The sequence below is a fragment of the Oncorhynchus clarkii genome, unplaced genomic scaffold, assembly GCF_045791955.1.
Source record: "Oncorhynchus clarkii lewisi isolate Uvic-CL-2024 unplaced genomic scaffold, UVic_Ocla_1.0 unplaced_contig_1723_pilon_pilon, whole genome shotgun sequence".
Lineage (NCBI taxonomy): Eukaryota > Metazoa > Chordata > Actinopteri > Salmoniformes > Salmonidae > Oncorhynchus > Oncorhynchus clarkii.
In genome coordinates, this window is record NW_027260956.1 from 256,194 (window position 1) to 280,000 (window position 23,807).

The window sequence follows — 23,807 nt, forward strand, 5'->3', positions numbered from 1 at the left end:
AAATAGTACAAACTGATACAAGCAGTAAAAACAATGTGTACTGGATAGCACTGAGACACGCAAATGAAATTTAGCTTTCTAATTTCTGTTTGCGTTTCATTTTTGAAAATAATCTGTTTAGCAGAGGATGGTTTCGATCCATCGACTTCTGGGTTATGGGCCCAGCACGCTTCCGCTGTGCCACTCTGCTCTCAGCCACTTCAGAAAAGACTAGAACTCACAATCCATGGCTTAGGAGTCCAGTATCTTAGGCCACTGGGATACTGTGTAAACAGTATGACCTATACTAACTGTTGGAAGAGGTAAAAAAAAAATTATAATGGCACTGAGACATGCCCATGAAACGACACATTTTTAAAAAATGTTGTTCGCACTTAAAATGAACTGTTTAGCAGAGTATGGTTTCGATCCATCAACCTCTGGGTTATGGGCCAAGCACGCTTCCGCTGCTCCACTCTGCTCTCAGCCACTTCAGAAAAGACTAGAACTCACAATCCATGGCTTAGGAGTCCAGTATCTTAGGCCACTGGGATACTGTGTAAACAGTATGACCTATACGAACTGTTGGAAGAGGTAAAAAAAAATGTATAATGGCACTGAGACATTATGCCCATGAAACGACACATTTTTTAAAAATGTTGTTCGCACTTAAAATAAACTGTTTAGCAGAGTATGGTTTCGATCCATCGACCTCTGGGTTATGGGCCCAGCACGCTTCCGCTGCGCCACTCTGCTCTCAGCCACTTCAGAAAAGACTAGAACTCAAAATCTTTGGCTTAGGAGTCCAGTATCTTAGGCCACTGGGATACTGTGTAAACAGTATGACCTATACAAACTGTTGGAAGAGGTAAAAAAATATATATAATGGCACTAAGACATGCCCATGAAACGACACATTTTTAAAAAATGTTGTTCGCACTTAAAATAAACTGTTTAGCAGAGGATGTTTCGATCCATCGACTTCTGGGTTATGGGCCCAGCACGCTTCCGCTGCTTCACTCTGCTCTCATCCCCTTCAGAAAATACTAGAACTCACAATCCATTGCTTAGGAGTCCAGTGTCTTAGGCCACTGGGATACTGTGTAAACAGTATGACCTATACGAACTGTTGGAAGAGGTAAAAAAAAAAATTATAATGGCACTGAGACATGCCCATGAAACGACACATTTTTTAAAAATGTTGTTCGCACTTAAAATTAACTGTTTAGCAGAGAATGGTTTCGATCCATCGACCTCTGGGTTATGGGCCCAGCACGCTTCCGCTGCGCCACTCTGCTCTCAGCCAATTCAGAAAAGACTAGAACTCACAATCCATGGCTTAGGAGTCCAGTATCTTAGGCCACTGTGATACTGTGTAAACAGTATGACCTATACTAACTGTTGGAAGAGGTAAAAAAAAAATTATAATGGCACTGAGACATGCCCATGAAACGACACATTTTTAAAAAATGTTGTTCGCACTTAAAATAAACTGTTTAGCAGAGGATGTTTCGATCCATCGACTTCTGGGTTATAGCACGCTTCCGCTGCGCCACTCTGCTTCCATCCACCCCAGATGGGACTTGAACCCACAATCCCTGGCTTAGGAGGCCAGTGCCTTATCCATTAGGCCACTGGGGCACTGTCTACCTTTTGCAAATAGTACGAACTGATACAAGCAGTAAAAACAATGTGTACTGGATAGCACTGAGACACGCAAATGAAATTTAGCTTTCTAATTTCTGTTTGCGTTTCATTTTTGAAAATAATCTGTTTAGCAGAGGATGGTTTCGATCCATCGACTTCTGGGTTATGGGCCCAGCACGCTTCCGCTGTGCCACTCTGCTCTCAGCCACTTCAGAAAAGACTAGAACTCACAATCCATGGCTTAGGAGTCCAGTATCTTAGGCCACTGGGATACTGTGTAAACAGTATGACCTATACTAACTGTTGGAAGAGGTAAAAAAAAAATTATAATGGCACTGAGACATGCCCATGAAACGACACATTTTAAAAAAATGTTGTTCGCACTTAAAATGAACTGTTTAGCAGAGTATGGTTTCGATCCATCAACCTCTGGGTTATGGGCCAAGCACGCTTCCGCTGCTCCACTCTGCTCTCAGCCACTTCAGAAAAGACTAGAACTCACAATCCATGGCTTAGGAGTCCAGTATCTTAGGCCACTGGGATACTGTGTAAACAGTATGACCTATACGAACTGTTGGAAGAGGTAAAAAAAAATGTATAATGGCACTGAGACATTATGCCCATGAAACAACACATTTTTTAAAAATGTTGTTCGCACTTAAAATAAACTGTTTAGCAGAGGATGGTTTCGATCCATCGACCTCTGGGTTATGGGCCCAGCACGCTTCCGCTGCGCCACTCTGCTCTCAGCCACTTCAGAAAAGACTAGAACTCAAAATCTTTGGCTTAGGAGTCCAGTATCTTAGGCCACTGGGATACTGTGTAAACAGTATGACCTATACGAACTGTTGGAAGAGGTAAAAAAAAATGTATAATGGCACTGAGACATTATGCCCATGAAACGACACATTTTTTAAAAATGTTGTTCGCACTTAAAATAAACTGTTTAGCAGAGGATGGTTTCGATCCATCGACCTCTGGGTTATGGGCCCAGCACGCTTCCGCTGCGCCACTCTGCTCTCAGCCACTTCAGAAAAGACTAGACCTCAAAATCTTTGGCTTAGGAGTCCAGTATCTTAGGCCACTGGGATACTGTGTAAACAGTATGACCTATACGAACTGTTGGAAGAGGTAAAAAATATATATATAATGGCACTGAGAAATGCCCATGAAACGACACATTTTTAAAAAATGTTGTTCGCACTTAAAATAAACTGTTTAGCAGAGGATGTTTCGATCCATCGACTTCTGGGTTATGGGCCCAGCACGCTTCCGCTGCGCCACTCTGCTCTCAGCCACTTCAGAAAAGACTAGAACTCACAATCCATGGCTTAGGAGTCCAGTATCTTAGGCCACTGGGATACTGTGTAAACAGTATGACCTATACGAACTGTTGGAAGAGGTAAAAAAAAATTATAATGGCACTGAGACATTATGCCCATGAAACGACACATTTTTTAAAAATGTTGTTCGCACTTAAAATGAACTGTTTAGCAGAGGATGGTTTCGATCCATCAACCTCTGGGTTATGGGCCAAGCACGCTTCCGCTGCTCCACTCTGCTCTCAGCCACTTCAGAAAAGACTAGAACTCACAATCCATGGCTTAGGAGTCCAGTATCTTAGGCCACTGGGATACTGTGTAAACAGTATGACCTATACGAACTGTTGGAAGAGGTAAAAAAAAATATATAATGGCACTGAGACATGCCCATGAAACGACACATTTTTTAAAAATGTTGGTCGCACTTAAAATGAACTGTTTAGCAGAGGATGGTTTCGATCCATCAACCTCTGGGTTATGGGCCAAGCACGCTTCCACTGCTCCACTCTGCTCTCAGCCACTTCAGAAAAGACTAGAACTCACAATCCATGGCTTAGGAGTCCAGTATCTTAGGCCACTGGGATACTGTGTAAACAGTATGACCTATACGAACTGTTGGAAGAGGTAAAAAAAAATGTATAATGGCACTGAGACATTATGCCCATGAAACGACACATTTTTTAAAAATGTTGTTCGCACTTAAAATAAACTGTTTAGCAGAGGATGGTTTCGATCCATCGACCTCTGGGTTATGGGCCCAGCACGCTTCCGCTGCGCCACTCTGCTCTCAGCCACTTCAGAAAAGACTAGAACTCAAAATCTTTGGCTTAGGAGTCCAGTATCTTAGGCCACTGGGATACTGTGTAAACAGTATGACCTATACGAACTGTTGGAAGAGGTAAAAAAATATATATAATGGCACTGAGACATGCCCATGAAACGACACATTTAAAAAAAATGTTGTTCGCACTTAAAATAAACTGTTTAGCAGAGGATGTTTCGATCCATCGACTTCTGGGTTATGGGCCCAGCACGCTTCCGCTGCGCCACTCTGCTCTCAGCCACTTCAGAAAAGACTAGAACTCAAAATCTTTGGCTTAGGAGTCCAGTATCTTAGGCCACTGGGATACTGTGTAAACAGTATGACCTATACGAACTGTTGGAAGAGGTAAAAAAATATATATAATGGCACTGAGACATTATGCCCATGAAACGACATATTTTTTAAAAATGTTGTTCGCACTTAAAATAAACTGTTTAGCAGAGGATGGTTTCGATCCATCGACCTCTGGGTTATGGGCCCAGCACGCTTCCGCTGCGCCACTCTGCTTCCATCCACCCCAGATGGGACTTGAACCCACAATCCCTGGCTTAGGAGGCCAGTGCCTTATCCATTAGGCCACTGGGGCACTGTCTACCTTTTGCAAATAGTACAAACTGATACAAGCAGTAAAAACAATGTGTACTGGATAGCACTGAGACATGCAAATGAAATTTAGCTTTCTAATTTCTGTTTGCGTTTCATTTTTGAAAAAAATCTGTTTAGCAGAGGATGGTTTCGATCCATCGACCTCTGCGTTATGGGCCCTGCACGCTTCCGCTGCGCCACTCTGCTCTCAGCCACTTCAGAAATGACTAGAACTCAAAATCTTTGGCTTAGGAGTCCAGTGTCTTAGGCCACTGGGATACTGTGTAAACAGTATGACCTATACGAACTTTTGGAAGAGGTAAAAAAATATATATAATGGCACTGAGACATGCCCATGAAACGACACATTTTTAAAAAATGTTGTTCGCACTTAAAATAAACTGTTTAGCAGAGGTTGGTTTCGATCCATCGACCTCTGGGTTTTGGGCCCAGCACGCTTCCGCTGCGCCACTCTGCTCTCATCACCTTCAGAAAAGACTAGAACTCACAATCCATGGCTTAGGAGTCCAGTATCTTAGGCCACTGGGATACTGTGTAAACAGTATGACTTATACGAACTGTTGGAAGAGGTAAAAAAAAATTATAATGGCACTGAGACATTATGCCCATGAAACGACACATTTTTTAAAAATGTTGTTCGCACTTAAAATAAACTGTTTAGCAGAGGATGTTTCGATCCATCGACTTCTGGGTTATGGGCCCAGCACGCTTCCGCTGCTTCACTCTGCTCTCATCCCCTTCAGAAAATACTAGAACTCACAATCCATTGCTTAGGAGTCCAGTGTCTTAGGCCACTGGGATACTGTGTAAACAGTATGACCTATACGAACTGTTGGAAGAGGTAAAAAAAAAAATTATAATGGCACTGAGACATGCCCATGAAACGACACATTTTTTAAAAATGTTGTTCGCACTTAAAATTAACTGTTTAGCAGAGAATGGTTTCGATCCATCGACCTCTGGGTTATGGGCCCAGCACGCTTCCGCTGCGCCACTCTGCTCTCAGCCAATTCAGAAAAGACTAGAACTCACAATCCATGGCTTAGGAGTCCAGTATCTTAGGCCACTGTGATACTGTGTAAACAGTATGACCTATACTAACTGTTGGAAGAGGTAAAAAAAAAATTATAATGGCACTGAGACATGCCCATGAAACGACACATTTTTAAAAAATGTTGTTCGCACTTAAAATAAACTGTTTAGCAGAGGATGTTTCGATCCATCGACTTCTGGGTTATAGCACGCTTCCGCTGCGCCACTCTGCTTCCATCCACCCCAGATGGGACTTGAACCCACAATCCCTGGCTTAGGAGGCCAGTGCCTTATCCATTAGGCCACTGGGGCACTGTCTACCTTTTGCAAATAGTACGAACTGATACAAGCAGTAAAAACAATGTGTACTGGATAGCACTGAGACACGCAAATGAAATTTAGCTTTCTAATTTCTGTTTGCGTTTCATTTTTGAAAATAATCTGTTTAGCAGAGGATGGTTTCGATCCATCGACTTCTGGGTTATGGGCCCAGCACGCTTCCGCTGTGCCACTCTGCTCTCAGCCACTTCAGAAAAGACTAGAACTCACAATCCATGGCTTAGGAGTCCAGTATCTTAGGCCACTGGGATACTGTGTAAACAGTATGACCTATACTAACTGTTGGAAGAGGTAAAAAAAAAATTATAATGGCACTGAGACATGCCCATGAAACGACACATTTTAAAAAAATGTTGTTCGCACTTAAAATGAACTGTTTAGCAGAGTATGGTTTCGATCCATCAACCTCTGGGTTATGGGCCAAGCACGCTTCCGCTGCTCCACTCTGCTCTCAGCCACTTCAGAAAAGACTAGAACTCACAATCCATGGCTTAGGAGTCCAGTATCTTAGGCCACTGGGATACTGTGTAAACAGTATGACCTATACGAACTGTTGGAAGAGGTAAAAAAAAATGTATAATGGCACTGAGACATTATGCCCATGAAACAACACATTTTTTAAAAATGTTGTTCGCACTTAAAATAAACTGTTTAGCAGAGGATGGTTTCGATCCATCGACCTCTGGGTTATGGGCCCAGCACGCTTCCGCTGCGCCACTCTGCTCTCAGCCACTTCAGAAAAGACTAGAACTCAAAATCTTTGGCTTAGGAGTCCAGTATCTTAGGCCACTGGGATACTGTGTAAACAGTATGACCTATACGAACTGTTGGAAGAGGTAAAAAAAAATGTATAATGGCACTGAGACATTATGCCCATGAAACGACACATTTTTTAAAAATGTTGTTCGCACTTAAAATAAACTGTTTAGCAGAGGATGGTTTCGATCCATCGACCTCTGGGTTATGGGCCCAGCACGCTTCCGCTGCGCCACTCTGCTCTCAGCCACTTCAGAAAAGACTAGACCTCAAAATCTTTGGCTTAGGAGTCCAGTATCTTAGGCCACTGGGATACTGTGTAAACAGTATGACCTATACGAACTGTTGGAAGAGGTAAAAAATATATATATAATGGCACTGAGAAATGCCCATGAAACGACACATTTTTAAAAAATGTTGTTCGCACTTAAAATAAACTGTTTAGCAGAGGATGTTTCGATCCATCGACTTCTGGGTTATGGGCCCAGCACGCTTCCGCTGCGCCACTCTGCTCTCAGCCACTTCAGAAAAGACTAGAACTCACAATCCATGGCTTAGGAGTCCAGTATCTTAGGCCACTGGGATACTGTGTAAACAGTATGACCTATACGAACTGTTGGAAGAGGTAAAAAAAAATTATAATGGCACTGAGACATTATGCCCATGAAACGACACATTTTTTAAAAATGTTGTTCGCACTTAAAATGAACTGTTTAGCAGAGGATGGTTTCGATCCATCAACCTCTGGGTTATGGGCCAAGCACGCTTCCGCTGCTCCACTCTGCTCTCAGCCACTTCAGAAAAGACTAGAACTCACAATCCATGGCTTAGGAGTCCAGTATCTTAGGCCACTGGGATACTGTGTAAACAGTATGACCTATACGAACTGTTGGAAGAGGTAAAAAAAAATATATAATGGCACTGAGACATGCCCATGAAACGACACATTTTTTAAAAATGTTGGTCGCACTTAAAATGAACTGTTTAGCAGAGGATGGTTTCGATCCATCAACCTCTGGGTTATGGGCCAAGCACGCTTCCACTGCTCCACTCTGCTCTCAGCCACTTCAGAAAAGACTAGAACTCACAATCCATGGCTTAGGAGTCCAGTATCTTAGGCCACTGGGATACTGTGTAAACAGTATGACCTATACGAACTGTTGGAAGAGGTAAAAAAAAATGTATAATGGCACTGAGACATTATGCCCATGAAACGACACATTTTTTAAAAATGTTGTTCGCACTTAAAATAAACTGTTTAGCAGAGGATGGTTTCGATCCATCGACCTCTGGGTTATGGGCCCAGCACGCTTCCGCTGCGCCACTCTGCTCTCAGCCACTTCAGAAAAGACTAGAACTCAAAATCTTTGGCTTAGGAGTCCAGTATCTTAGGCCACTGGGATACTGTGTAAACAGTATGACCTATACGAACTGTTGGAAGAGGTAAAAAAATATATATAATGGCACTGAGACATGCCCATGAAACGACACATTTAAAAAAAATGTTGTTCGCACTTAAAATAAACTGTTTAGCAGAGGATGTTTCGATCCATCGACTTCTGGGTTATGGGCCCAGCACGCTTCCGCTGCGCCACTCTGCTCTCAGCCACTTCAGAAAAGACTAGAACTCAAAATCTTTGGCTTAGGAGTCCAGTATCTTAGGCCACTGGGATACTGTGTAAACAGTATGACCTATACGAACTGTTGGAAGAGGTAAAAAAATATATATAATGGCACTGAGACATGCCCATGAAACGACACATTTTTAAAAAATGTTGTTCGCACTTAAAATAAACTGTTTAGCAGAGGATGTTTCGATCCATCGACTTCTGGGTTATGGGCCAAGCACGCTTCCGCTGCGCCACTCTGCTCTCAGCCACTTCAGAAAAGACTAGAACTCACAATCCATGGCTTAGGAGTCCAGTATCTTAGGCCACTGGGATACTGTGTAAACAGTATGACCTATACGAACTGTTGGAAGAGGTAAAAAAATATATATAATGGCACTGAGACATTATGCCCATGAAACGACATATTTTTTAAAAATGTTGTTCGCACTTAAAATAAACTGTTTAGCAGAGGATGGTTTCGATCCATCGACCTCTGGGTTATGGGCCCAGCACGCTTCCGCTGCGCCACTCTGCTTCCATCCACCCCAGATGGGACTTGAACCCACAATCCCTGGCTTAGGAGGCCAGTGCCTTATCCATTAGGCCACTGGGGCACTGTCTACCTTTTGCAAATAGTACAAACTGATACAAGCAGTAAAAACAATGTGTACTGGATAGCACTGAGACATGCAAATGAAATTTAGCTTTCTAATTTCTGTTTGCGTTTCATTTTTGAAAAAAATCTGTTTAGCAGAGGATGGTTTCGATCCATCGACCTCTGCGTTATGGGCCCTGCACGCTTCCGCTGCGCCACTCTGCTCTCAGCCACTTCAGAAATGACTAGAACTCAAAATCTTTGGCTTAGGAGTCCAGTGTCTTAGGCCACTGGGATACTGTGTAAACAGTATGACCTATACGAACTTTTGGAAGAGGTAAAAAAATATATATAATGGCACTGAGACATGCCCATGAAACGACACATTTTTAAAAAATGTTGTTCGCACTTAAAATAAACTGTTTAGCAGAGGTTGGTTTCGATCCATCGACCTCTGGGTTTTGGGCCCAGCACGCTTCCGCTGCGCCACTCTGCTCTCATCACCTTCAGAAAAGACTAGAACTCACAATCCATGGCTTAGGAGTCCAGTATCTTAGGCCACTGGGATACTGTGTAAACAGTATGACTTATACGAACTGTTGGAAGAGGTAAAAAAAAATTATAATGGCACTGAGACATTATGCCCATGAAACGACACATTTTTTAAAAATGTTGTTCGCACTTAAAATGAACTGTTTAGCAGAGGATGGTTTCGATCCATCAACCTCTGGGTTATGGGCCAAGCACGCTTCCGCTGCTCCACTCTGCTCTCAGCCACTTCAGAAAAGACTAGAACTCACAATCCATGGCTTAGGAGTCCAGTGTCTTAGGCCACTGGGATACTGTGTAAACAGTATGACCTATACGAACTTTTGGAAGAGGTAAAAAAATATATATAATGGCACTGAGACATGCCCATGAAACGACACATTTTTAAAAAATGTTGTTCGCACTTAAAATAAACTGTTTAGCAGAGGTTGGTTTCGATCCATCGACCTCTGGGTTTTGGGCCCAGCACGCTTCCGCTGCGCCACTCTGCTCTCATCACCTTCAGAAAAGACTAGAACTCACAATCCATGGCTTAGGAGTCCAGTATCTTAGGCCACTGGGATACTGTGTAAACAGTATGACTTATACGAACTGTTGGAAGAGGTAAAAAAAAATTATAATGGCACTGAGACATTATGCCCATGAAACGACACATTTTTTAAAAATGTTGTTCGCACTTAAAATAAACTGTTTAGCAGAGGATGTTTCGATCCATCGACTTCTGGGTTATGGGCCCAGCACGCTTCCGCTGCTTCACTCTGCTCTCATCCCCTTCAGAAAATACTAGAACTCACAATCCATTGCTTAGGAGTCCAGTGTCTTAGGCCACTGGGATACTGTGTAAACAGTATGACCTATACGAACTGTTGGAAGAGGTAAAAAAAAAAATTATAATGGCACTGAGACATGCCCATGAAACGACACATTTTTTAAAAATGTTGTTCGCACTTAAAATTAACTGTTTAGCAGAGAATGGTTTCGATCCATCGACCTCTGGGTTATGGGCCCAGCACGCTTCCGCTGCGCCACTCTGCTCTCAGCCAATTCAGAAAAGACTAGAACTCACAATCCATGGCTTAGGAGTCCAGTATCTTAGGCCACTGTGATACTGTGTAAACAGTATGACCTATACTAACTGTTGGAAGAGGTAAAAAAAAAATTATAATGGCACTGAGACATGCCCATGAAACGACACATTTTTAAAAAATGTTGTTCGCACTTAAAATAAACTGTTTAGCAGAGGATGTTTCGATCCATCGACTTCTGGGTTATAGCACGCTTCCGCTGCGCCACTCTGCTTCCATCCACCCCAGATGGGACTTGAACCCACAATCCCTGGCTTAGGAGGCCAGTGCCTTATCCATTAGGCCACTGGGGCACTGTCTACCTTTTGCAAATAGTACGAACTGATACAAGCAGTAAAAACAATGTGTACTGGATAGCACTGAGACACGCAAATGAAATTTAGCTTTCTAATTTCTGTTTGCGTTTCATTTTTGAAAATAATCTGTTTAGCAGAGGATGGTTTCGATCCATCGACTTCTGGGTTATGGGCCCAGCACGCTTCCGCTGTGCCACTCTGCTCTCAGCCACTTCAGAAAAGACTAGAACTCACAATCCATGGCTTAGGAGTCCAGTATCTTAGGCCACTGGGATACTGTGTAAACAGTATGACCTATACTAACTGTTGGAAGAGGTAAAAAAAAAATTATAATGGCACTGAGACATGCCCATGAAACGACACATTTTAAAAAAATGTTGTTCGCACTTAAAATGAACTGTTTAGCAGAGTATGGTTTCGATCCATCAACCTCTGGGTTATGGGCCAAGCACGCTTCCGCTGCTCCACTCTGCTCTCAGCCACTTCAGAAAAGACTAGAACTCACAATCCATGGCTTAGGAGTCCAGTATCTTAGGCCACTGGGATACTGTGTAAACAGTATGACCTATACGAACTGTTGGAAGAGGTAAAAAAAAATGTATAATGGCACTGAGACATTATGCCCATGAAACAACACATTTTTTAAAAATGTTGTTCGCACTTAAAATAAACTGTTTAGCAGAGGATGGTTTCGATCCATCGACCTCTGGGTTATGGGCCCAGCACGCTTCCGCTGCGCCACTCTGCTCTCAGCCACTTCAGAAAAGACTAGAACTCAAAATCTTTGGCTTAGGAGTCCAGTATCTTAGGCCACTGGGATACTGTGTAAACAGTATGACCTATACGAACTGTTGGAAGAGGTAAAAAAAAATGTATAATGGCACTGAGACATTATGCCCATGAAACGACACATTTTTTAAAAATGTTGTTCGCACTTAAAATAAACTGTTTAGCAGAGGATGGTTTCGATCCATCGACCTCTGGGTTATGGGCCCAGCACGCTTCCGCTGCGCCACTCTGCTCTCAGCCACTTCAGAAAAGACTAGACCTCAAAATCTTTGGCTTAGGAGTCCAGTATCTTAGGCCACTGGGATACTGTGTAAACAGTATGACCTATACGAACTGTTGGAAGAGGTAAAAAATATATATATAATGGCACTGAGAAATGCCCATGAAACGACACATTTTTAAAAAATGTTGTTCGCACTTAAAATAAACTGTTTAGCAGAGGATGTTTCGATCCATCGACTTCTGGGTTATGGGCCCAGCACGCTTCCGCTGCGCCACTCTGCTCTCAGCCACTTCAGAAAAGACTAGAACTCACAATCCATGGCTTAGGAGTCCAGTATCTTAGGCCACTGGGATACTGTGTAAACAGTATGACCTATACGAACTGTTGGAAGAGGTAAAAAAAAATTATAATGGCACTGAGACATTATGCCCATGAAACGACACATTTTTTAAAAATGTTGTTCGCACTTAAAATGAACTGTTTAGCAGAGGATGGTTTCGATCCATCAACCTCTGGGTTATGGGCCAAGCACGCTTCCGCTGCTCCACTCTGCTCTCAGCCACTTCAGAAAAGACTAGAACTCACAATCCATGGCTTAGGAGTCCAGTATCTTAGGCCACTGGGATACTGTGTAAACAGTATGACCTATACGAACTGTTGGAAGAGGTAAAAAAAAATATATAATGGCACTGAGACATGCCCATGAAACGACACATTTTTTAAAAATGTTGGTCGCACTTAAAATGAACTGTTTAGCAGAGGATGGTTTCGATCCATCAACCTCTGGGTTATGGGCCAAGCACGCTTCCACTGCTCCACTCTGCTCTCAGCCACTTCAGAAAAGACTAGAACTCACAATCCATGGCTTAGGAGTCCAGTATCTTAGGCCACTGGGATACTGTGTAAACAGTATGACCTATACGAACTGTTGGAAGAGGTAAAAAAAAATGTATAATGGCACTGAGACATTATGCCCATGAAACGACACATTTTTTAAAAATGTTGTTCGCACTTAAAATAAACTGTTTAGCAGAGGATGGTTTCGATCCATCGACCTCTGGGTTATGGGCCCAGCACGCTTCCGCTGCGCCACTCTGCTCTCAGCCACTTCAGAAAAGACTAGAACTCAAAATCTTTGGCTTAGGAGTCCAGTATCTTAGGCCACTGGGATACTGTGTAAACAGTATGACCTATACGAACTGTTGGAAGAGGTAAAAAAATATATATAATGGCACTGAGACATGCCCATGAAACGACACATTTAAAAAAAATGTTGTTCGCACTTAAAATAAACTGTTTAGCAGAGGATGTTTCGATCCATCGACTTCTGGGTTATGGGCCCAGCACGCTTCCGCTGCGCCACTCTGCTCTCAGCCACTTCAGAAAAGACTAGAACTCAAAATCTTTGGCTTAGGAGTCCAGTATCTTAGGCCACTGGGATACTGTGTAAACAGTATGACCTATACGAACTGTTGGAAGAGGTAAAAAAATATATATAATGGCACTGAGACATGCCCATGAAACGACACATTTTTAAAAAATGTTGTTCGCACTTAAAATAAACTGTTTAGCAGAGGATGTTTCGATCCATCGACTTCTGGGTTATGGGCCAAGCACGCTTCCGCTGCGCCACTCTGCTCTCAGCCACTTCAGAAAAGACTAGAACTCACAATCCATGGCTTAGGAGTCCAGTATCTTAGGCCACTGGGATACTGTGTAAACAGTATGACCTATACGAACTGTTGGAAGAGGTAAAAAAATATATATAATGGCACTGAGACATTATGCCCATGAAACGACATATTTTTTAAAAATGTTGTTCGCACTTAAAATAAACTGTTTAGCAGAGGATGGTTTCGATCCATCGACCTCTGGGTTATGGGCCCAGCACGCTTCCGCTGCGCCACTCTGCTTCCATCCACCCCAGATGGGACTTGAACCCACAATCCCTGGCTTAGGAGGCCAGTGCCTTATCCATTAGGCCACTGGGGCACTGTCTACCTTTTGCAAATAGTACAAACTGATACAAGCAGTAAAAACAATGTGTACTGGATAGCACTGAGACATGCAAATGAAATTTAGCTTTCTAATTTCTGTTTGCGTTTCATTTTTGAAAAAAATCTGTTTAGCAGAGGATGGTTTCGATCCGTCGACCTCTGCGTTATGGGCCCTGCACGCTTCCGCTGCGCCACTCTGCTCTCAGCCACTTCAGAAATGACTAGAACTCAAAATCTTTGGCTTAGGAGTCCAGTGTCTTAGGCCACTGGGATACTGTGTAAACAGTATGACCTATACGAACTTTTGGAAGAGGTAAAAAAATATATATAATGGCACTGAGACATGCCCATGAAACGACACATTTTTAAAAAATGTTGTTCGCACTTAAAATAAACTGTTTAGCAGAGGTTGGTTTCGATCCATCGACCTCTGGGTTTTGGGCCCAGCACGCTTCCGCTGCGCCACTCTGCTCTCATCACCTTCAGAAAAGACTAGAACTCACAATCCATGGCTTAGGAGTCCAGTATCTTAGGCCACTGGGATACTGTGTAAACAGTATGACTTATACGAACTGTTGGAAGAGGTAAAAAAAAATTATAATGGCACTGAGACATTATGCCCATGAAACGACACATTTTTTAAAAATGTTGTTCGCACTTAAAATGAACTGTTTAGCAGAGGATGGTTTCGATCCATCAACCTCTGGGTTATGGGCCAAGCACGCTTCCGCTGCTCCACTCTGCTCTCAGCCACTTCAGAAAAGACTAGAACTCACAATCCATGGCTTAGGAGTCCAGTATCTTAGGCCACTGGGATACTGTGTAAACAGTATGACCTATACGAACTGTTGGAAGAGGTAAAAAAAAAATTATAATAGCACTGAGACATGCCCATGAAACGACACATTTTTTAAAAATGTTGTTCGCACTTAAAATGAACTGTTTAGCAGAGGATGGTTTCGATCCATCAACCTCTGGGTTATGGGCCAAGCACGCTTCCGCTGCTCCACTCTGCTCTCAGCCACTTCAGAAAAGACTAGAACTCACAATCCATTGCTTAGGAGTCCAGTGTCTTAGGCCACTGGGATACTGTGTAAACAGTATGACCTATACGAACTGTTGGAAGAGGTAAAAAAATATATATAATGGCACTAAGACATGCCCATGAAACGACACATTTTTAAAAAATGTTGTTCGCACTTAAAATAAACTGTTTAGCAGAGGATGTTTCGATCCATCGACTTCTGGGTTATGGGCCCAGCACGCTTCCGCTGCTTCACTCTGCTCTCATCCCCTTCAGAAAATACTAGAACTCACAATCCATTGCTTAGGAGTCCAGTGTCTTAGGCCACTGGGATACTGTGTAAACAGTATGACCTATACGAACTGTTGGAAGAGGTAAAAAAAAAAATTATAATGGCACTGAGACATGCCCATGAAACGACACATTTTTTAAAAATGTTGTTCGCACTTAAAATTAACTGTTTAGCAGAGAATGGTTTCGATCCATCGACCTCTGGGTTATGGGCCCAGCACGCTTCCGCTGCGCCACTCTGCTCTCAGCCAATTCAGAAAAGACTAGAACTCACAATCCATGGCTTAGGAGTCCAGTATCTTAGGCCATTGGGATACTGTGTAAACAGTATGACCTATACTAACTGTTGGAAGAGGTAAAAAAACAATTATAATGGCACTGAGACATGCCCATGAAACGACACATTTTTAAAAAATGTTGTTCGCACTTAAAATGAACTGTTTAGCAGAGTATGGTTTCGATCCATCAACCTCTGGGTTATGGGCCAAGCACGCTTCCGCTGCTCCACTCTGCTCTCAGCCACTTCAGAAAAGACTAGAACTCACAATCCATGGCTTAGGAGTCCAGTATCTTAGGCCACTGGGATACTGTGTAAACAGTATGACCTATACGAACTGTTGGAAGAGGTAAAAAAAAATGTATAATGGCACTGAGACATTATGCCCATGAAACGACACATTTTTTAAAAATGTTGTTCGCACTTAAAATAAACTGTTTAGCAGAGGATGGTTTCGATCCATCGACCTCTGGGTTATGGGCCCAGCACGCTTCCGCTGCGCCACTCTGCTCTCAGCCACTTCAGAAAAGACTAGAACTCAAAATCTTTGGCTCAGGAGTCCAGTATCTTAGGCCACTGGGATACTGTGTAAACAGTATGACCTATACGAACTGTTGGAAGAGGTAAAAAAATATATATAATGGCACTAAGACATGCCCATGAAACGACACATTTTTAAAAAATGTTGTTCGCACTTAAAATAAACTGTTTAGCAGAGGATGTTTCGATCCATCGACTTCTGGGTTATGGGCCCAGCACGCTTCCGCTGCTTCACTCTGCTCTCATCCCCTTCAGAAAATACTAGAACTCACAATCCATTGCTTAGGAGTCCAGTGTCTTAGGCCACTGGGATACTGTGTAAACAGTATGACCTATACGAACTGTTGGAAGAGGTAAAAAAAAAAATTATAATGGCACTGAGACATGCCCATGAAACGACAAATTTTTTAAAAATGTTGTTCGCACTTAAAATTAACTGTTTAGCAGAGAATGGTTTCGATCCATCGACCTCTGGGTTATGGGCCCAGCACGCTTCCGCTGCGCCACTCTGCTCTCAGCCAATTAAGAAAAGACTAGAACTCACAATCCATGGCTTAGGAGTCCAGTATCTTAGGCCACTGGGATACTGTGTAAACAGTATGACCTATACGAACTGTTGGAAGAGGTAAAAAAAAATGTATAATGGCACTGAGACATTATGCCCATGAAACGACACATTTTTTAAAAATGTTGTTCGCACTTAAAATAAACTGTTTAGCAGAGGTTGGTTTCGATCCATCGACCTCTGGGTTTTGGGCCCAGCACGCTTCCGCTGCGCCACTCTGCTCTCATCACCTTCAGAAAAGACTAGAACTCACAATCCATGGCTTAGGAGTCCAGTATCTTAGGCCACTGGGATACTGTGTAAACAGTATGACCTATACGAACTGTTGGAAGAGGCAAAAAAAAAATTATAATGGCACTGAGACATTATGCCCATGAAACGACACATTTTTTTAAAATGTTGTTCGCACTTAAAATAAACTGTTTAGCAGAGGATGGTTTCGATCCATCGACCTCTGGGTTATGGGCCCAGCACGCTTCCGCTGCGCCACTCTGCTCTCAGCCACATCAGAAAAGACTAGAACTCACAATCCATGGCTTAGGAGTCCAGTATCTTAGGCCACTGGGATACTGTGTAAACAGTATGACCTATACGAACTGTTGGAAGAGGTAAACAAAAAAATTATAATAGCACTGAGACATGCCCATGAAACGACACATTTTTTAAAAATGTTGTTCGCACTTAAAATGAACTGTTTAGCAGAGGATGGTTTCGATCCATCAACCTCTGGGTTATGGGCCAAGCACGCTTCCGCTGCTCCACTCTGCTCTCAGCCACTTCAGAAAAGACTAGAACTCACAATCCATTGCTTAGGAGTCCAGTGTCTTAGGCCACTGGGATACTGTGTAAACAGTATGACCTATACGAACTGTTGGAAGAGGTAAAAAAATATATATAATGGCACTGAGACATGCCCATGAAACGACACATTTTTAAAAAATGTTGTTCGCACTTAAAATTAACTGTTTAGCAGAGGATGTTTCGATCCATCGACTTCTGGGTTATGGGCCCAGCACGCTTCCGCTGCGCCACTCTGCTCTCAGCCACTTCAGAAAAGACTAGAACTCACAATCCATGGCTTAGGAGTCCAGTATCTTAGGCCACTGGGATACTGTGTAAACAGTATGACCTATACGAACTGTTGGAAGAGGTAAAAAAAAATTATAATGGCACTGAGACATTATGCCCATGAAACGACACATTTTTTAAAAATGTTGTTCGCACTTAAAATGAACTGTTTAGCAGAGGATGGTTTCGATCCATCAACCTCTGGGTTATGGGCCAAGCACGCTTCCGCTGCTCCACTCTGCTCTCAGCCACTTCAGAAAAGACTAGAACTCACAATCCATGGCTTAGGAGTCCAGTATCTTAGGCCACTGGGATACTGTGTAAACAGTATGACCTATACGAACTGTTGGAAGAGGTAAAAAAAAAAATATAATGGCACTGAGACATGCCCATGAAACGACACATTTTTTAAAAATGTTGGTCGCACTTAAAATGAACTGTTTAGCAGAGGATGGTTTCGATCCATCAACCTCTGGGTTATGGGCCAAGCACGCTTCCACTGCTCCACTCTGCTCTCAGCCACTTCAGAAAAGACTAGAACTCACAATCCATGGCTTAGGAGTCCAGTATCTTAGGCCACTGGGATACTGTGTAAACAGTATGACCTATACGAACTGTTGGAAGAGGTAAAAAAAAATGTATAATGGCACTGAGACATTATGCCCATGAAACGACACATTTTTTAAAAATGTTGTTCGCACTTAAAATAAACTGTTTAGCAGAGGATGTTTCGATCCATCGACTTCTGGGTTATGGGCCCAGCACGCTTCCGCTGCGCCACTCTGCTCTCAGCCACTTCAGAAAAGACTAGAACTCAAAATCTTTGGCTTAGGAGTCCAGTATCTTAGGCCACTGGGATACTGTGTAAACAGTATGACCTATACGAACTGTTGGAAGAGGTAAAAAAATATATATAATGGCACTGAGACATGCCCATGAAACGACACATTTTTAAAAAATGTTGTTCGCACTTAAAATAAACTGTTTAGCAGAGGATGTTTCGATACATCGACTTCTGGGTTATGGGCCCAGCACGCTTCCGCTGCGCCACTCTGCTCTCAGCCACTTCAGAAAAGACTAGAACTCAAAATCTTTGGCTTAGGAGTCCAGTATCTTAGGCCACTGGGATACTGTGTAAACAGTATGACCTATACGAACTGTTGGAAGAGGTAAAAAAATATATATAATGGCACTGAGACATGCCCATGAAACGACACATTTTTAAAAAATGTTGTTCGCACTTAAAATAAACTGTTTAGCAGAGGATGTTTCGATACATCGACTTCTGGGTTATGGGCCCAGCACGCTTCCGCTGCGCCACTCTGTTCTCAGCCACTTCAGAAAAGACTAGAACTCACAATCCATGGCTTAGGAGTCCAGTATCTTAGGCCACTGGGATACTGTGTAAACAGTATGACCTATACGAACTGTTGGAAGAGGTAAAAAAATTTTATAATGGCACTGAGACATTATGCCCATGAAACGACATATTTTTTAAAAATGTTGTTCGCACTTAAAATAAACTGTTTAGCAGAGGATGGTTTCGATCCATCGACCTCTGGGTTATGGGCCCAGCACGCTTCCGCTGCGCCACTCTGCTTCCATCCACCCCAGATGGGACTTGAACCCACAATCCCTGGCTTAGGAGGCCAGTGCCTTATCCATTAGGCCACTGGGGCACTGTCTACCTTTTGCAAATAGTACAAACTGATACAAGCAGTAAAAACAATGTGTACTGGATAGCACTGAGACATGCAAATGAAATTTAGCTTTCTAATTTCTGTTTGCGTTTCATTTTTGAAAATAATCTGTTTAGCAGAGGATGGTTTCGATCCATCGACCTCTGGGTTATGGGCCCAGCACGCTTCCGCTGCGCCACTCTGCTCTCAGCCACTTCAGAAAAGACTAGAACTCAAAATCTTTGGCTTAGGAGTCCAGTATCTTAGGCCACTGGGATACTGTGTAAACAGTATGACCTATACGAACTGTTGGAAGAGGTAAAAAAATATATATAATGGCACTAAGACATGCCCATGAAACGACACATTTTAAAAAAATGTTGTTCGCACTTAAAATAAACTGTTTAGCAGAGGATGTTTCGATCCATCGACTTCTGGGTTATGGGCCCAGCACGCTTCCGCTGCGCCACTCTGCTCTCAGCCAATTCAGAAAAGACTAGAACTCACAATCCATGGCTTAGGAGTCCAGTATCTTAGGCCACTGGGATACTGTGTAAACAGTATGACCTATACTAACTGTTGGAAGAGGTAAAAAAAAAATTATAATGGCACTGAGACATGCCCATGAAACGACACATTTTAAAAAAATGTTGTTCGCACTTAAAATAAACTGTTTAGCAGAGGATGTTTCGATCCATCGACTTCTGGGTTATAGCACGCTTCCGCTGCGCCACTCTGCTTCCATCCACCCCAGATGGGACTTGAACCCACAATCCCTGGCTTAGGAGGCCAGTGCCTTATCCATTAGGCCACTGGGGCACTGTCTACCTTTTGCAAATAGTACAAACTGATACAAGCAGTAAAAACAATGTGTACTGGATAGCACTGAGACACGCAAATGAAATTTAGCTTTCTAATTTCTGTTTGCGTTTCATTTTTGAAAATAATCTGTTTAGCAGAGGATGGTTTCGATCCATCGACTTCTGGGTTATGGGCCCAGCACGCTTCCGCTGTGCCACTCTGCTCTCAGCCACTTCAGAAAAGACTAGAACTCACAATCCATGGCTTAGGAGTCCAGTATCTTAGGCCACTGGGATACTGTGTAAACAGTATGACCTATACTAACTGTTGGAAGAGGTAAAAAAAAAATTATAATGGCACTGAGACATGCCCATGAAACGACACATTTTTAAAAAATGTTGTTCGCACTTAAAATGAACTGTTTAGCAGAGTATGGTTTCGATCCATCAACCTCTGGGTTATGGGCCAAGCACGCTTCCGCTGCTCCACTCTGCTCTCAGCCACTTCAGAAAAGACTAGAACTCACAATCCATGGCTAAGGAGTCCAGTATCTTAGGCCACTGGGATACTGTGTAAACAGTATGACCTATACGAACTGTTGGAAGAGGTAAAAAAAAATGTATAATGGCACTGAGACATTATGCCCATGAAACGACACATTTTTTAAAAATGTTGTTCGCACTTAAAATAAACTGTTTAGCAGAGGATGGTTTCGATCCATCGACCTCTGGGTTATGGGCCCAGCACGCTTCCGCTGCGCCACTCTGCTCTCAGCCACTTCAGAAAAGACTAGAACTCAAAATCTTTGGCTCAGGAGTCCAGTATCTTAGGCCACTGGGATACTGTGTAAACAGTATGACCTATACGAACTGTTGGAAGAGGTAAAAAAATATATATAATGGCACTAAGACATGCCCATGAAACGACACATTTTTAAAAAATGTTGTTCGCACTTAAAATAAACTGTTTAGCAGAGGATGTTTCGATCCATCGACTTCTGGGTTATGGGCCCAGCACGCTTCCGCTGCTTCACTCTGCTCTCATCCCCTTCAGAAAATACTAGAACTCACAATCCATTGCTTAGGAGTCCAGTGTCTTAGGCCACTGGGATACTGTGTAAACAGTATGACCTATACGAACTGTTGGAAGAGGTAAAAAAAAAAATTATAATGGCACTGAGACATGCCCATGAAACGACAAATTTTTTAAAAATGTTGTTCGCACTTAAAATTAACTGTTTAGCAGAGAATGGTTTCGATCCATCGACCTCTGGGTTATGGGCCCAGCACGCTTCCGCTGCGCCACTCTGCTCTCAGCCAATTAAGAAAAGACTAGAACTCACAATCCATGGCTTAGGAGTCCAGTATCTTAGGCCACTGGGATACTGTGTAAACAGTATGACCTATACGAACTGTTGGAAGAGGTAAAAAAAAATGTATAATGGCACTGAGACATTATGCCCATGAAACGACACATTTTTTAAAAATGTTGTTCGCACTTAAAATAAACTGTTTAGCAGAGGTTGGTTTCGATCCATCGACCTCTGGGTTTTGGGCCCAGCACGCTTCCGCTGCGCCACTCTGCTCTCATCACCTTCAGAAAAGACTAGAACTCACAATCCATGGCTTAGGAGTCCAGTATCTTAGGCCACTGGGATACTGTGTAAACAGTATGACCTATACGAACTGTTGGAAGAGGCAAAAAAAAAATTATAATGGCACTGAGACATTATGCCCATGAAACGACACATTTTTTTAAAATGTTGTTCGCACTTAAAATAAACTGTTTAGCAGAGGATGGTTTCGATCCATCGACCTCTGGGTTATGGGCCCAGCACGCTTCCGCTGCGCCACTCTGCTCTCAGCCACATCAGAAAAGACTAGAACTCACAATCCATGGCTTAGGAGTCCAGTATCTTAGGCCACTGGGATACTGTGTAAACAGTATGACCTATACGAACTGTTGGAAGAGGTAAACAAAAAAATTATAATAGCACTGAGACATGCCCATGAAACGACACATTTTTTAAAAATGTTGTTCGCACTTAAAATGAACTGTTTAGCAGAGGATGGTTTCGATCCATCAACCTCTGGGTTATGGGCCAAGCACGCTTCCGCTGCTCCACTCTGCTCTCAGCCACTTCAGAAAAGACTAGAACTCACAATCCATTGCTTAGGAGTCCAGTGTCTTAGGCCACTGGGATACTGTGTAAACAGTATGACCTATACGAACTGTTGGAAGAGGTAAAAAAATATATATAATGGCACTGAGACATGCCCATGAAACGACACATTTTTAAAAAATGTTGTTCGCACTTAAAATTAACTGTTTAGCAGAGGATGTTTCGATCCATCGACTTCTGGGTTATGGGCCCAGCACGCTTCCGCTGCGCCACTCTGCTCTCAGCCACTTCAGAAAAGACTAGAACTCACAATCCATGGCTTAGGAGTCCAGTATCTTAGGCCACTGGGATACTGTGTAAACAGTATGACCTATACGAACTGTTGGAAGAGGTAAAAAAAAATTATAATGGCACTGAGACATTATGCCCATGAAACGACACATTTTTTAAAAATGTTGTTCGCACTTAAAATGAACTGTTTAGCAGAGGATGGTTTCGATCCATCAACCTCTGGGTTATGGGCCAAGCACGCTTCCGCTGCTCCACTCTGCTCTCAGCCACTTCAGAAAAGACTAGAACTCACAATCCATGGCTTAGGAGTCCAGTATCTTAGGCCACTGGGATACTGTGTAAACAGTATGACCTATACGAACTGTTGGAAGAGGTAAAAAAAAAAATATAATGGCACTGAGACATGCCCATGAAACGACACATTTTTTAAAAATGTTGGTCGCACTTAAAATGAACTGTTTAGCAGAGGATGGTTTCGATCCATCAACCTCTGGGTTATGGGCCAAGCACGCTTCCACTGCTCCACTCTGCTCTCAGCCACTTCAGAAAAGACTAGAACTCACAATCCATGGCTTAGGAGTCCAGTATCTTAGGCCACTGGGATACTGTGTAAACAGTATGACCTATACGAACTGTTGGAAGAGGTAAAAAAAAATGTATAATGGCACTGAGACATTATGCCCATGAAACGACACATTTTTTAAAAATGTTGTTCGCACTTAAAATAAACTGTTTAGCAGAGGATGTTTCGATCCATCGACTTCTGGGTTATGGGCCCAGCACGCTTCCGCTGCGCCACTCTGCTCTCAGCCACTTCAGAAAAGACTAGAACTCAAAATCTTTGGCTTAGGAGTCCAGTATCTTAGGCCACTGGGATACTGTGTAAACAGTATGACCTATACGAACTGTTGGAAGAGGTAAAAAAATATATATAATGGCACTGAGACATGCCCATGAAACGACACATTTTTAAAAAATGTTGTTCGCACTTAAAATAAACTGTTTAGCAGAGGATGTTTCGATACATCGACTTCTGGGTTATGGGCCCAGCACGCTTCCGCTGCGCCACTCTGCTCTCAGCCACTTCAGAAAAGACTAGAACTCAAAATCTTTGGCTTAGGAGTCCAGTATCTTAGGCCACTGGGATACTGTGTAAACAGTATGACCTATACGAACTGTTGGAAGAGGTAAAAAAATATATATAATGGCACTGAGACATGCCCATGAAACGACACATTTTTAAAAAATGTTGTTCGCACTTAAAATAAACTGTTTAGCAGAGGATGTTTCGATACATCGACTTCTGGGTTATGGGCCCAGCACGCTTCCGCTGCGCCACTCTGCTCTCATCCCCTTCAGAAAATACTAGAACTCACAATCCATTGCTTAGGAGTCCAGTGTCTTAGGCCACTGGGATACTGTGTAAACAGTATGACCTATACGAACTGTTGGAAGAGGTAAAAAAAAAAATTATAATGGCACTGAGACATGCCCATGAAAC

General features: G+C 42.7%; 8 non-coding genes across 8 annotated transcripts; all 8 read right to left on the minus strand.

The window, feature by feature from the left end:
• Positions 1–1,547: 1,547 nt before the first annotated feature.
• On the minus strand, positions 1,548–1,620 carry trnar-ccu (transfer RNA arginine (anticodon CCU)). Its single transcript has one exon. It is a non-coding gene; the product is annotated as a tRNA-Arg (tRNA).
• A 2,664-nt stretch (positions 1,621–4,284) lies between these two features.
• trnar-ccu (transfer RNA arginine (anticodon CCU)) lies at positions 4,285–4,357 on the minus strand. Its single transcript has one exon. It is a non-coding gene; the product is annotated as a tRNA-Arg (tRNA).
• Positions 4,358–5,648: 1,291 nt separating this feature from the next.
• On the minus strand, positions 5,649–5,721 carry trnar-ccu (transfer RNA arginine (anticodon CCU)). Its single transcript has one exon. It is a non-coding gene; the product is annotated as a tRNA-Arg (tRNA).
• A 2,934-nt stretch (positions 5,722–8,655) lies between these two features.
• trnar-ccu (transfer RNA arginine (anticodon CCU)) lies at positions 8,656–8,728 on the minus strand. The gene has a single exon. It is a non-coding gene; the product is annotated as a tRNA-Arg (tRNA).
• A 1,835-nt stretch (positions 8,729–10,563) lies between these two features.
• Positions 10,564–10,636, minus strand: trnar-ccu (transfer RNA arginine (anticodon CCU)). The gene has a single exon. It is a non-coding gene; the product is annotated as a tRNA-Arg (tRNA).
• A 2,934-nt stretch (positions 10,637–13,570) lies between these two features.
• On the minus strand, positions 13,571–13,643 carry trnar-ccu (transfer RNA arginine (anticodon CCU)). The gene has a single exon. It is a non-coding gene; the product is annotated as a tRNA-Arg (tRNA).
• A 5,376-nt stretch (positions 13,644–19,019) lies between these two features.
• On the minus strand, positions 19,020–19,092 carry trnar-ccu (transfer RNA arginine (anticodon CCU)). Its single transcript has one exon. It is a non-coding gene; the product is annotated as a tRNA-Arg (tRNA).
• A 746-nt stretch (positions 19,093–19,838) lies between these two features.
• On the minus strand, positions 19,839–19,911 carry trnar-ccu (transfer RNA arginine (anticodon CCU)). The gene has a single exon. It is a non-coding gene; the product is annotated as a tRNA-Arg (tRNA).
• Positions 19,912–23,807: the final 3,896 nt, after the last annotated feature.